The 13639-nt window shown below is 44.6% G+C and overlaps 1 protein-coding gene across 3 annotated transcripts in view; it reads right to left on the bottom strand.

Annotated features, from left to right (window-relative positions):
• The window catches only part of MEPCE (methylphosphate capping enzyme), a 56576-nt gene that overhangs the window by 13793 nt on the left and 29144 nt on the right, over nt 1-13639 (bottom strand). The gene's annotated exons all lie outside the window — the stretch shown is intronic.

The following is a 13639-nucleotide window of genomic DNA, read 5'->3' on the forward strand; positions in this document are numbered from 1 at the left end:
GATTTTTTTTAAAAAGCGTCGCCTATGGAGAATTTTGGATAACGTAATAGGTTACATAGTAGGGGAGGTTGAAAAAAAACAAAAAAAACAAAAAAAAAAAAAACAAAAAAATACACAAGTCCATCAAGTCTTGTAGTCATTTGCAATTTCACAGGGTGCCCAATTTTAAGGCTGGACGTGTTTGGTATCCATTTACTTGATGCCTTCTCTAGGGTCTCTTTTTTGCTCGAAATGACAATAAAATAAAGAAGAAAAGATCAAAATTGCCCCAGTAGGCAGGAAAAAAAAAAAAAACAGAGACCCTGGAGAATAAAATGGAGGCATTTGCAATTTTTATTTTGCAGGGAAAAAAAAAAATAAAAAAATAAAGACTTTCAGTGAAGCTACCTGGGTCTGTATTAGCCCCTGTAATCTGCTCAGACTTTGGAGGAGGAGGAGGAAGAACAGCGCTAGGAACCAATCAGGCTCTATCACACAGCACATGTTGCCAGAAGGAGAGAGCAGAGTGATGCCCCCAGTTCTATATGCTGCTGCTCCCTTAGGCTGGGGCTCACACAGACATCGCGTTCCTGTGCACATCACATGCGATGTTTGTGAAGAACCTCTTCCCCCCCTCTCCCGCACCTGAATCGCATCGCATGGGTGTGAACACCTATGCCATGCGATTCTAGCAACCGCACTGTGTTTTGCGATCTGTTTTAGGGCTGTCCTTAACCACTTCAGCCCCGGAAGGATTTACCCCCTTCCTGACCAGAGCACTTTTTACAATTTGGCACTGCGTCGCTTTAACTGCTAATTGCGCGGTCATGCAATGCTCTACCCAAACGAAATTTGCGTCCTTTTCTTCCCACAAATAGAGCTTTCTTTTGATGGTATTTGATCACCTCTGCCGTTTTTATTTTTTGCGCTATAAACGGAAAAAGACTGAAAATTTTGAAAAAAAATGATATTTTCTACTTTTTGTTATAAAAAAAATCCAATAAACTAAATTTTAGTCATACATTTAGGCCAAAATGTATTCGGCCACATGTCTTTGGTAAAAAAAATGTCAATAAGCGTATATTTATTGGTTTGCGCAAAAGTTATAGCGCCTACAAACTAGGGTACATTTTCTGGAATTTACACAGCTTTTAGTTTATGACTGCCTATGTCATTTCTTGAGGTACTAAAATGGCAGGGCAGTACAAAACCCCCACAAATGACCCCATTTTGGAAAGTAGACACCCCAAGGAAATTGCTGAGAGGCATGTTGAGCCCATTGAATATTTATTTTTTTTGTCCCAAGTGATTGAATAATGACAAAAAAAAAAAAAAAAAAAAAATTTACAAAAAGTTGTCACTAAATGATATATTGCTCACATAGGCCATGGGCATATGTGGAATTGCACCCCAAAATACATTCAGCTGCTTCTCCTGAGTATGGGGATACCACATGTGTGGCACTTTTTGGGAGCCTAGCCGCGTACGGGGCCCAGAAAACCCAGCACCACCTTCAGGATTTCTAAGGGCATACATTTTTGATTTCACTCCTCACTACCTATCACAGTTTTGAAGGCCATAAAATGCCAAGATGGCACAAACCCCCCCAAATGACCCCATTTTGGAAAGTAGACACCCCAAGCTATTTGCTGAGAGGCATGGTGAGTATTTTGCAGCTCTCATTTGTTTTTGAAAATGAAGAAAGACCAGAAAAAAAAATTTTTTTTTTTCTTTTTTCAATTTTCAAAACCTTGTGACAAAAAGTGAGGTCTGCAAAATACTCACTATACCTCTCATCAAATAGCTTGGGGTGTCTACTTTCCAAAATGGGGTCATTTGGGGGGGGTTTGTGCCACCTGGGCATTCCATGGCCTCCGAAACTGTGATAGGCAGTGAAGAGTGAAATCAAAAATTTACGGCCTTAGAAAGCCTGAAGGCGGTGATTGGTTTTCGGGGTCCCGTACGCGGCTAGGCTCCCAAAAAGTCCCACACATGTGGTATCCCCATACTCAGGAGAAGCAACAGAATTTATTTTGGGGTGTAATTTCACAAATCCCCATGGCATGTTTGAGCAATATAACATTTAGTGACAACTTTGTGCAAAAAAAAAAAAAAAAAAAAAAAAATTTGTCTTTCCCGCAACTTGTGTCACAATATAAAATATTCCATGGACTCGACATGCCTCTCAGCAAATAGCTTGGGGTGTCTACTTTCCAAAATGGGGTCATTTGGGGGGGTTTGAACTGTCCTGGCATTTTATGCACAACATTTAGAAGCTTATGTCACACATCACTCACTCTTCTAACCACTTGAAGACAAAGCCCTTTCTGACACTTTTTGATTACATAAAAAAAAATTTTTTTTTTGCAAGAAAATTACTTTGAACCCCCAAACATTATATATTTTTTTAAAGCAAATGCCCTACAGATTAAAATGGTGGGTGTTTCATTTTTTTTTTTCACACAGTAATTGCGCAGCGATTTTTCAAACGCATTTTTTGTGGAAAAAACACACTTTTTTAAATTTTAATGCACTAAAACACACTATATTGCCCAAATGTTTGATGAAATAAAAAAGATGATCTTAGGCCGAGTACATGGATACCAAACATGACATGCTTTACAATTGCGCACAAACGTGCAGTGGCAACAAAATTAATACATTTTTAAAAGCCTTTACAGGTTACCACTTTAGATTTACAGAGGAGGTCTACTGCTAAAATTACTGCCCTCGATCTGACCTTCGCGGTGATACCTCACATGCATGGTGCAATTGCTGTTTACATTTGACGCCAGACCGACGCTTGCGTTCGCCTTAGCGCGAGAGCAGGGGGGACAGGGGTGCTTTTTTTTTTTTTTTTTTTTTTTTTCTTTATTATTTTTTTGCTTTTTTATCTTATTTTTAAACTGTTCCTTTCATATTTTTTTTTAAATCATTTTTATTGTTATCTCAGGGAATGTAAATATCCCCTATGATAGCAATAGGTAGTGACAGGTACTCTTTTTTGAAAAAATTGGGGTCTATTAGACCCTAGATTTCTCCTCTGCCCTCAAAGCATCTGACCACACCAAGATCGGCGTGATAAAATGCTTTCCCAATTTCCCAATGGCGCTGTTTACATCCGGCGAAATCTAAGTCCTAAAATGCTCGTAGCTTCCGGTTTCTTAGGCCATAGAGATGTTTGGAGCCACTCTGGTCTCTGATCAGCTCTATGGTCAGCTGGCTGAATCACCGGCTGCATTCTCAGGTTCCCTGTTGAGACAGGAGAGCCAGAGAAAAACACGGAAGACGGTGGGGGGGGGGGCATTCCCTCCCACTGCTTGTAAAAGCAGTCTAGAGGCTAATTAGCCACTAGGATTGCTTTTACATGAAAGCCGACCACTGGCTGAAAAGAATGATACCAAGATGATACCTAAACCTGCAGGCATCATTCTGGTATAACCACTCAAAGTCGTGAATGGCGTACCTGAAGACAAAAAAATGGTTAACAATAAAGCACAGTAAACGGTAAAGTATAAAAAATTGCATACCTGAAAAGCAAACATGATAAAACATAACAATAAAACATTGCAGAATAGAATACAGTAAAAAAGAGCAGAACACCAGAGAGAGAATAGAGAGAGAGAGAACAATAAAACGACAACTATTTTTTTTTTATTTTTGTGTTTTTTTTTTTTTTTTTACACTTTTTTTTTTGTAACTGTAACTTTTATAACTGTAACCGGTTCCAGGTTCGGGTCTCTCAAAATGCGATGGCATCTTGGGAGACCCTGTGAAAGTGTGCCTAGTCTGTGCAATGCTGTACCCTACGCTAATACTCAACTAGTGAATGGTAGCGTTCAAAACATTCACCAATGCAAAGACCAGGATTGTCAGGACAGGAGGGACAATAATAGCGGGTGTCACGTCTATATACGCGCTTGCTGCAGACACAACATCTTTTTTGGGGGGGTTCGTTGGGTAGGGGTACTCGGGAGGACATATAAATGCCTCTCATGCAGCCGACTGCATTTGGTTGGGGATGTGAATGGGGGAAATACGGGCGCTGCAGAAGTGGTGGGTTCCCAATTAGGATTGGCGAATGCAGCAGGAAGGGCATTATGGGCACGACGGGCCTGTGTTTGTCTTCTTGGTGGCAGCGGGACACTACTTGTGCTTGCCACCTCACCAGCTTGAACTGCACTTATGGGACTCGCCACGTCACCAAGTGTTACTGCAGTGCTGGTATGACTACGACTGGGGTGTACTAGGCCGCTGGCGCTTGCCAGTTCACCAAAACGCTACAAAAAAAAGTGACAGTGATCGATCGATACTGCACTTGGGTGGGCTGGGCCGGGCGGAGGGGCAAAACACAGGTGCTAGCAGGTATCTGGGCTTATCCCACTAACACTGCGTTTTTGGGAACCCTAAACTGCTGGGGACGCTAGTATAGATCTGATCGGATCAGATATTGATCCGATCAGATACTATACCACTAAGGGAGGTGTACGGTGCGTGCGTGGGTGTTAGTGGTACTGGCGCTAATCTGACGCTGCCTGGGGCTGGTGCTTGCCAGTTCACCAAAATGCTACCAAAAAAACTGTTAGCGATCGCAGGGATCAGGCCTGACTCTGCGAACGCTGCAGTTATGCGTTTAGTGTTTTGTAAGTGACAGTGATCGATCGATACTGCACTTGGGTGGGCTGGGCGGAGGGGCAAAACGCAGGTGCTAGCAGGTATCTGGGCTGATCCCGCTAACACTGCGTTTTTGGGAACCCTAAACTGCTGGGGACGCTAGTATAGATCTGATCGGATCAGATATTGATGCGTTCAGATACTATACCACTAAGGGAGGTGTACGGTGCGTGCGTGGGTGTTCGCGGTACTGGCGCTAATCTGACGCTGCCTGGGGCGACGCATATCACCGCCGGGCGATCAGGGGGCTAAACCTTTATTCGGTAATAAACGGCGGGTGCCCTGACACTAAAAAAAATAAACGAACTAACCAGCGTCACCCGTAACAGTTATACGGTGATCAGTGGTGAAAGGGTTAACTAGGGGGCAATCAAGGGGTTAAAACATTTATTCGGTAGTATATGGGGGTCCCTGTCGCTATAAAACGCTGACAGCGAACCTAAATATTTACGTCCCTAACTAGCGTCACCAGCGACACTAATACAGCGATCAGAAAAATGATCGCTTAGTGACACTGGTGACAGGGGGTGATCAAGGGGTTAAAACTTTATTAGGGGGGGTTAGGGGGGTATCCTAGACCTAAAGGGGGCTAATACTAACTGTCCTACCACTGCTAACTGTCACAAACTGACACTATGCAGTAATCAGGAAAAAAACAAAACAAAACAAAAAAACCTGCTTGGTGTCAGTTTGTGACAGGGGGGGGGGTGATTGGGGGGGGATCGGGGGGCGATCGGGGGGGGATCGGGGGTGTTTAGTGTGCCTGGCATGTTCTACTGTGTTGTGTGCAGTGTTTTGTGCACTTACATGTCTTCTCTCCTCGGTGCTGGAACGGAAACTGGCCAGCCGAGGAGAGATGACATCACATCCTCTGCCTCTGTGTACTATACAGAGGCAGGGGATGTTTCTCATTGGCTGGGAGCGATCGCGAGGGGGGGGGCCACGATCGGATGGTCTCCCCCTCGTCTCTCAACTCTCCCAGCCAAACGCCGACCGCCGATGGCACCGGGGGGGGGTCCGATCGGACCCCCCGCCCGCGGGAAGGCAATCACGTACCAGGTACGTGATTTTGCCTGCCCGTGCCGCTCTGCTCACGTATATATGCGTGAGGCGGTCGGCAAGTGGTTAAGATAACCGGCAGCAGATCGCATGGAAGTCGTGCGATCTAAATTAGTAGTTGCAATGGAGGCCGAGGATCAGGTTGTGTTGTCTGGTAGATGTGGGGGGGAGGTGCTCCCTCCATGCTCCGTTTAGCTGCCACGAATAGGCAGTCCTAGAGGTGTAGCTAGCACAGGGCTAAAGACTTGAGTTACAGCTGATTGGCCCAGTCCTGTCACATGCCTCCCCCCCCCCCATACCTAGAAGTATTGGGCAATTCCATTATTCATTACAGCAGAGGGGGGGGGGGGGGGGGGGGGTATACAGGGCTCTAAATGGGCAAAGGTTTGCTTTAAATGTGGACAGGACATCGTATGTGGGGGAGTGCCGGACATGTCAGGACACGATCCATTCATCATCAGACAGCCCAATTCAAAACTATTAGAATTTTTTTTTTTTTTTTTTTCTCAAGCAAAGTCCCTTCTATTGCTCTCCAGATCCCTATTTTTTTTTTCTGCTGCAATTTCGTTTTCCTATTACAGGATTGCATTGCAATACATTCAGTGAAGCACAGAGGAGGAGACATGCTTCTATTAGGACCCCGAATATCTCATTTACCACCTAAGGACCAGGCCTATTTTTCACAATTGTTAAAAACAAGGTTTTTTTTTTTTTTTTTGCTTTAAAATTACTTAGAACCCCCAAACTTTATAATTTTTTTTTAACCATTTAAGGACCGAGCCTCTTTCTGAGATTTGTTGTTTTACAAGTTAAAAACTGTTTTGTTTTTTGCTAGAAAATTACTTAGAACCCCCCCAAACATAAAAAAATAAAAAAAAAAATTTCCAACACCCTAACAGGGGTCTCAAACCGGCGGCCCTCCAGCTGTTGTGGAACTACAAGTCCCATCATGCCTCTGGCCTGTGGTAGTCATGCTTGTAACTGTCAGCCTTGCAATGCCTCATGGGACTTGTAGTTTTGCAACAGCTGGAGGGCCGCCAGTTTGAGACCTTCCCCCCTGACCTAGAGCAGGGATCTCCAAACTACGGCCCTCCAGCTGTTGCGGAACTACATTTCCCATGAGGTATTGTAAAACTCTGACATTCACAGACATGATGGGAATTGTAGTTCCTGAATAACTGGAGGGCCGTAGTTTGGAGACCCCTGTCCTAGAGAATAAAATGGCGGTTGTTGCAATAGTTTATGTCACACTGTATTTGCGCGGCGGTCTTACAAGCAAATTTGTTTTGGAGAGAGAAAAAAAAATTTATTTTTTTTTATTAAAAAAAGTGTAAGACAACAGTAAAGTTAGCCCAATTTTTTTCTATATTGTTAAAGATAATGTTACGCCGAGTAAATTGATACCTGACATGTCACTCTTCAAAAAAAAAAAAAAAAAATTGCGCCCACTCGTGGAATGGCGACAAACTTAAAAAATCTCCATAGGCGACGTTTTAAAAAATTCTACAGGTTGCATGTTTAAAGTTACAGAGGAGGTCTAGGGCTAGAATTATTGATCTCACTCGAACGATCGCGGCGATACCTCACATGTGTGGTTTGAACACCGTTTTCATATGGGGGCGCTACTCATGTATGCGTTCGCTTCTGCACATGAGCTCGTCGGGACGGGGGGTCTCAAACTGGTGGCCCTCCAGCTGTTGTGAAACTACAAGTCCCATCATGCCTCTGGCCTGTGGGAGTCACGCTTGTAACTGTCAGCCTTGCAATGCCTCTCATGGGACTTGTAGTTTCACAACAGCTGGAGGGCCACCAGTTTGAGTCCCCCTGCTGTAGGGCACGTGTGTCAAACACAAGGCCCACTGGGCCCCTTTCATGTGGCCCTTCCACATCTCTCCTGCAGCTGCAGGACCCCCCCCCCCCCCCCTCCTCGCTTCTGCTCCACCTTGTCTCAGAAGTTGGCAGCAAAGGAGGACAACACTCATATAGATCCTACGTTCTGTCAGATTAGGCAACCCGTCAGAATGTGTAACGGAAGCGGCATTCCATCACCGCCATCTTGCTACACCCCGCAGTCCTCCACAGTAAGGATACAGTGAGGAGGGGGCAAGCGGACATCTTGTTACACCCACCGGGGTTTTGCATTTCACAGTTATTTTTAACAGTAAACGCAGCGTATATGGTGAAATACAGGATTTGGAAATCCATCAGACTGTTTACATGTTGAATTATAGAATCAGGAGGTGTTCTGTCAGATTAGCAAACCTGTGAGATCAGCAGGCTTGCCGCTTCTAAAATTCAACATCTAAAACAGTCCATCGGATTTCTAAATCCTGTATTTCAACGTATGAGCTCCACTTTCTTCTAAAAATAAATGTGAAATGCAAAACTCCGGTGGGTGTAACAAGATGTCCGCTTGCCCCCTTCTCACTGTATCCTCACTGTGGAGGAGTGCGGCGGGGTGTAGCAAGATGGCAACGACGGAACGTCACTTCCGTTACCAATTCTGACGGGTCGCCAAATCTGATGGAACACCGGCACCCCTCTGTGCAGCCTCAGCTCGTCTCCTCCCCCCCGGGTTTCAGCATTCAGCAGACCCTCTTGCAGCTGACTCCAGCCCTCCTTTGGTCCTCCTCCAGACTCTGCACTTTCTGCTTCCCAGCTCCGCCCCCCCAGATTCTGCACAAGGTAAGGGGGGGGGGGTGTACTGTGATGTAAAGGGAGGGTGGGAGACTGTTGACCTCTCATGGTGGCGGGGCTCTTGACATTTGAGGGGGTAGGGTGAGGATCTGGACATCTATTACAGATAAAACCGGCAACCATAATGCGGCCTGCAATGAAGTTGTTTGATACCCCTGCTTTAGGGTGTCTGCTTTCAGCCAAGCGAATCCAGGATTGGCTGTTCGGAACCGTGAAACTGGAAGTGATGACATCACTTCAGGTTTACTTTGCTCCATAAAAAAAAAAAAAAAAAACCACGGATCTTGGTGTTTCGAATACTTATAAAAAAGGGCAGAAGAGGGATTTGGGGGTCTTATAGACCCTCGATCCCTCCATAAAGAGGACCGGTCGCAGGGATGCTTCCTTGTGACAGCAATGAAAGGGATTAAAAAAAAATTATTAAAGCAACAGTGTAAAAAAAAAAAAAAAAAAAAAAAAAAAAAATTAAACCACTTGCCACCCAAACCAATTCTGGCATTTCTCTCCATGTAAAAAAATTTTTTTTTTGCTAGAAAATTACTCAGGGCCCCCAAACATTATGTATAATTTGAGCAGAGACCCGAAAGAATAAAATGGCGGTCGTTGCAATTTTTTTTAATGTCACGTGGTGTTTGCACAGAAACTTTTCCATTTTTGGGGAGAAAAAAAAAAAAAAAAAAAAACACCACTTTCACGTTATAACATATAAAACAAACAAAAAACACAATATTTACCCCAATTTTTTGTTGCATGTGAAAGATGTTACGCCGAGTAAATGGATACCCAACATGTCACGATTAAAAACTCGCACTGCGCACTCGTGGAATGGCGCCAAACTACAGTAGGTAAAAATCTCCATAGGTGACGCTTTAAAAAAAAGTTTTACAGGTTATCAGTTTAGAGAGTTACAGAGGAGGTCTAGCGCTACAATTATTGCTCTCGCTCTAAACGATCGCAGCGATACCTCCTGTGTGTGGTTTTTGAACGCAGTTGCATACGCAGGTTGTGACCTACGTATGCACGCGAGCACGAGAGGATGGGGACGCTTTACATTTTTTTTTTTTTAATTATTTTCCTTTTTGTTTACACTTTCCCTCGATTTTTTTTACATTTGGATCACTTTTATACCTATTACAAGAAATGTAATTGAAATAAGGCACGACAGGTCCTCTTTATGGAGAGATTTGGTGGTCTATAATTCCCCACATCTCTCCTCTATGCTGGAAAGTGAGATAAAAAAAAAAAAAAAAAAAAAAAAATTAAATTAAAAATAAAACCCGCTTTTAGGCGTTTCAGCTAAAAAAAAAAAAAAAAAAAAAAAAAAAAAAAAAAAAAAAAACTGCCGGCGCCGGAAGTGACGTCATGGCGTCACTTCTGGCCTCCGAGGGTCATGGGGATAGCCAGAGACAATCTGGTTCCCGGTCAGCTCTATGGTAAAACCGCCGCAGCCGGCGGATTCATTCTCCGGCTCCCTGATTGCACAGGGGAGCCCGGAGAAGCACTGGAGAGCACTGGGAGGGGGCCTTCTGGTGGGCCCGTAAAGACAATCAAGCGGCTAACAGCCGTTATGATGGCTTTTACTTTGCAGGGAATTGCCAGCAATATATTACACATACACACACACACACACACACACACACACACATATACACCATATGACATCTACCTGGGGGAAGTGGTAAAATAAAAAAGTATTTTTTTTTTTTATTTATACACCGTCGATTCTTTGTAATTTTTATTTTTTGGGTCCCTGTCCTTCTGTGCAAGGTGCACACGTCGGTCCCGCAGGCACACAGACAGCGATCGTCCCACACATGAGGTATCACCGCGAACGTAGGATCATGGGTGGGCAGTAATTCTAGCACCAGACCTCCTGTGTAAATCTAAAGTGGTAACCAGTAAAGCCTTTTAAAGCGTCGCCTACATGTCGTAACATATACATTGCTTGTCGTCGTTGCGCGAGTGTGCGCAATTTTAAAGCGTAACAAGTTTGGTATCCATTTACTCAGAGTAATTTCATCTTTTATATATTTTTCCAAAAAAAAAAAAAAATTGGGTTATGTATTGTGTTTTTTTGCATTAAAATTACAAAAAAAAAAAAAGTGTATTTTTTTCACAAAAAAAAAAAATGCGTTTTAAACAACCGCTGCGCAAGTACCATGTGACATAAAAAAAAATAAAAACACACTACCAATTTATTCTCTATGGCCTCTGCTTAAAAAAAATAAAAATAAAATTATATATATATATATATATATATATATATATTTTTTTTTTTTTAAATGTTTGGGGGTTCCAAGAAATTTTCTAGAAAAAAAATATACTGATTGTATTCAAAGTGCCAGGAAAGGCCTGGGGTGGAAGTGGTTAAAAACTGAAACGAAAACTAAAGTAAAAAACCCGCAATGGTTACAGCTTCCCTTTGTAGAGTAAATATGCAAAATGCATACGCCGGGCTATGACTGGTTCTCTTTAATCCTTTTGCTGCAACTGACGTAAGGCATACGATGGCAGTAGTGAGGGAGTTTCCACACAATCCCGGCTGCTACATTATTATTACAACAACTGAACAATTACAGACTCCTGTCAGGTGCAGGAACCTCAGCTGGGACTGGCCTGAATGTGGAGGACTTGGTGTGCTCCTCCTGCTAGGAATTCATTCCTGGGCTAGGCCCGGCCTGAACATGGAGCGCTCCTCCTGCTTAGGAGTTAATTCCTGGCCTAGGCCCAACCTGAACATGGAGGACTTGGTGTGCTCCTCCTGCTAAGAGTTCATTCCTGGCCTAGGCCCAACCTGAACATGGAGGACTTGGTGTGCTCCTCCTGCTAGGAGTTCATTCCTGGGCTAGGCCCAATCTGAACATGGAGGACTTGGTGTGCTCCTCCTGCTAGGAGTTCATTCCTGGGCTAGGCCCAACCTGAACATGGAGGACTTGGTGTGCTCCTCCTGCTAGGAGTTTATTCCTGGATCCACGCTCCACCACAAGGGACATCTGCAGCTTCAGCTGTGGGCTACAAGGACCCAGCTCAAGTCCCAGGGTCTATGGGGTACAAGGTACCTCCAGGCTTCTCTAGAGGCCCACTTTCCATAGCTGCTGCTCAGACTCTAATAGGCCCCATGCACACAGCTCTTCTAAACGCATTTCTCCTGGCAAGATAATAAGTGTCAAAAACGCACCTAAGCCGCGTTTTTTTTTTTGCGTATCAAGTGTCAAGCGCTTGGGCATTCATTCACCCCCGACTTAAAAACAGGATCAAAGTGCGGACATTATAGTAACGCCAACATCTGGTCTTGATTCTGTCTCACCCCCTCCTTTAAAGAAGGGCAGATGACCACGATTGATGGGCAGCTTCACTTACCAATATTGAGGTGCAGGAAGCAGCATGCATGATCTATGGAGGACATATATTGGCTATAAGGACCTAGATCAGGTTTCAGGGGTCCTGACTGTCAAAGACTGCAGATGGCTTAGCTTTCAGGGGACCCGGGGCCCTCTACAAGGTACTTCAAAGACTGGAGCTGGCCCGGGTTTTAGGGGCCCTTACAAGGTACTTTAAAGACTGGAACTAGCTTTGCCCCTCTAAGTACCCACTTTCCATAGCTGCTGTTCTGGCTCTTTTAGGGCGACTACAGGGTCAAAAGGTCAGATATGGTGAAACCTACATCTGGTGATCATTTTTAGCCCCCCCAACCACAGAAAGGCAGATAATTGTCCCATAACTATGATGGACGACTTCATTGGCTGTTTCATGAGGTGCAGGAGGCAGCAAGACTGATTTTTTCAAAGACTGGAACTGGCTCAGATTTCAGGGGCCCCTCTACAAGGTACCTCAAAGACTGGAGATGGCTCGGGTTTCAGGGCCTGCTACATACAAAGTACCTCAAAGACTGGAGCTGGCTCAGGTTTTAGTGGCCCTTTATAAGGTACCTCAAAGACTGGAGTTGGCTCGTGTTTCAGGGGTGCCAGGGCCTGCTACAAGGTACCTCAGACTGGAGCTGATTCAGGTTTTAGGGGTCAATTACAAGGTAAGCAAAGACTGGAGCAGGTTTTAGGGGTCCCAGGGCCCTCTACAAAAAAGGTATCTCAGAGTGGAGCTGGCTCAGGTTCTAGTGGTCCTTGACAAGGTACTTCAAAGACTGGAGATGGCTTGGGTTTCAGGGGTCCCTCTACAAGGTACCTTAAAGATTGGAGATGGCTAGGATTTTAAGGACCCTTTACAAAAAGGTACCTCAGACTGGAGCTGGCTCAAGTTTTAGGGGTCCCAAGGCCTTCTTCAATCTACCTCAAAGAATGGAGCTGGCTTAGGTTTCAGGGATCCCAAGGCCCTCTACAAAAGTACCTCCAGACTCTGCTAGGGGCCTTCTTTCCATAGCTGTTGTTACAGCTGTTTTAGGGTGACCACCGGGTCCAAAGTGTGGACATTATGGCAAAATCTACATCTGGTGTTCCCAATGCTCAGCCAGTGGTGGTGGGACAATTTCCCCAAGCTGAGGACCAACTAAAGCAGTGGTTCTCAACCCCTCTAGTGCCGTGACCCCTTGATAAAATTTCCCAAGTTGTGGAGACCCCTAACAGTAAAATTATTTTCATAGCATGGGTTGTCAGTACCCAAGGCAAGACAAGTAATTTGCACCCCTAACCCATGGACATTTAGTGCTCCCCGAGTCCCTTCCACTCGAACAGTATTAAAACCACTTCTGGTACATTTTAGGATGTACCACTCTTTGTTCTCCTTTCTTTCCCTTTTATCTCTCTATCCTAATTTCTTGTTTTTTTCCCCCATCCCTCTTTCTAGCCGTCTTGTTCTTTCTCTCCCTTTTTCTTTGTCCCCCCCCCTTTCCTCTCCCTTCCATGTATTCTCTATTTTTATTCCTTCTCTTACTCCTTGGTGGGGCGGTGGGGGGACTGTAGTGGGAACTTTTAATGGCAACTATAATCACAGGTAGTGTTACTCACTGTGTCTCCGACTTTGTGGTGTCTTGTAGCAGTGACACCTATGCCGAAATCAGGACATGGGGTCTCCTCCAGACAGCGGGCAGCTGCGGGCTCCAGGGACAGCCCTGCTGGGCTGCCACAAAAAGGCTGGGAGGTTTCAGAAACAGCCAAGGATTTGGTGACCCCCTGGCAAATAATCATTTGACCCCCAGGTTGAGAACCACTGAACTAAAGCAACACACGCTTTCCATTTTTTGGACTGCCCGTGACCACATCTGTCTGTAACCCCCACC

Source organism: Aquarana catesbeiana, linkage group LG03 (assembly GCF_042186555.1).
Source record: "Aquarana catesbeiana isolate 2022-GZ linkage group LG03, ASM4218655v1, whole genome shotgun sequence".
Classification (NCBI taxonomy): Eukaryota; Metazoa; Chordata; class Amphibia; order Anura; family Ranidae; genus Aquarana; species Aquarana catesbeiana.